General features: G+C 49.1%; 1 pseudogene; it reads right to left on the bottom strand.

Moving 5' to 3' along the window:
- Positions 1-6: 6 nt before the first annotated feature.
- LOC106534945 (calcium-activated potassium channel subunit beta-4 pseudogene) lies at positions 7-1228 on the bottom strand (annotated as a pseudogene).
- Between the last annotated feature and the right edge of the window lie 454 nt (positions 1229-1682).

Below are 1682 nucleotides of genomic sequence, written 5' to 3'. Positions count from 1 at the left end.
AATATATAAGAGGTTCTGGTTCTGGTCCTGGTCCTGCTGTCTGAAAACACCTCAGGAGTTTTTAACGAGGACTATGGAGTCTCTGATGGACCCGGTTCTGTTTGAGTCCAGGAACTGAGTTCTGTTTCCTCACAGCTAAAACTCCAGTCCAGGACAGAGACCCAGACCTTCTGGGTGGACCCCAAGGTGTTCCAGACCAGAGGGTTCTGGGTCTTCATGAGGACTGACCGGAGCAACGCCCTCATTACTGATGAGGATCAGATCTGTGGACCTGAACTCTTCCACCTGAGACAAACAGACTCCGCCCCCTCCCATACATCCTGCTTTAAGCTCCAATCAGATTCTAGTTTTTATTGTTTTATGAAGTTTAATTTCTAATCTGAGCTGTTTTTATCCTAAAACCTTAAAATATTCAAACAGAAACTTGATTCTAAAGGTTCTGAGGGAACCTGGTTCAGAACTTGGAGCTAAACTGATCCAGTACCAGAATATTTATTTTATTTTTGTTGTTTTTTCATGGAGCTAAAATAAACCTGGCTTCCATTTTGAGGGACTTCTGCTTTTCTCTCACTGTTGGTGTCCTAAATGTTTGGATTCCTCAGTTCTTGATGAGTCGGACTCATTTCTGGGTCTGAACCTTCAGGTTTCAGAACCCRGCAGACGTTGCTACAAGTTCTGCTACAGATCGGACCAAACTGGACCTGTTTGGATCTTTTCTCCACAGTTTGYTGATCGAAGCTACAAAACAAAAACCTGCTTTCAGGCGTTTTGTGTTCTGGAAGTTTGGGTCAGGAAGTTCAGGCACCAGAACCTGGTCTACAGAGTCCTCATGGAGTTCCTCTGACCTCAGTCCACAGGGTGGACTCCTCCTCATCGTCACCTTCATCCTGTTCAGAACCGGTTCTAGTGTTCCCGGTCCCGGCGCCGCACCGGCACCGCGAACAGCGGCAGGGCCCTGGATGGCGACGTGGGGTCGGGGTCAGAGTTCGCCGTCAGSGGGTCCTCGAGCTTGTCGTCGTGGCGATCGGGGGGCGTGGCCGACAGGTCCTGGCACACCTCGTAGGAGCACTTCCTGTTCTGCAGGGCTTCGGCCCGGGCCGCCAGAGAGCGGGCGCACACGGTCAGGAGCACGATGAGCGTCCCCAGCAGGAGGGACACCATGGGCCAGAGGACGCAGTGCAGCAGGACGCTGGCGTCATCGGATCTGCGCAGCAGCACGTCGTCCGGCCTGAAACACAGTCCTCCCATCAGTCCTTCACAATAAAAGACTAATCCAGACAAAACACTTTTAATCTGAAGGGTCCAGACACAAACTGTCAAAGAAACAGGATTTAAAAAGAAAGAAAATCAGAATTAATTCAACTCAAAGGACAACGTGCCTCAAAGTGTGCTGCTGACAGGCCACCATTTTTAATCCTTTTAACTAAAGAATCAGAACCTGAACCGTTTGTCTTCAACTGTTCCGGTCCAAACCTGAGTCCAACAGGACAGAGATGAAGACAACTGGAACAGTTGTCCTTGTCTCTTTTTCTAGGTCCTGGAATATTAGACCAGGTCCTGGAATATTAGACCAGGTCCTGGAGTATTAGACCAGGTCCTGGAATATTAGACCAGGTCCTGGAATATTAGACCAGGTCCTGGAATATTAGACCAGGTCCTGGAATATTAGACCAGGTCCTGGA

Source organism: Austrofundulus limnaeus, unplaced genomic scaffold, assembly GCF_001266775.1.
Source record: "Austrofundulus limnaeus strain Quisiro unplaced genomic scaffold, Austrofundulus_limnaeus-1.0 Scaffold1311, whole genome shotgun sequence".
Classification (NCBI taxonomy): domain Eukaryota; kingdom Metazoa; phylum Chordata; class Actinopteri; order Cyprinodontiformes; family Rivulidae; genus Austrofundulus; species Austrofundulus limnaeus.
The sequence above is the reverse complement of the archived record's forward strand: the minus strand, read 5'-3'. Positions and strand labels throughout refer to the sequence as shown.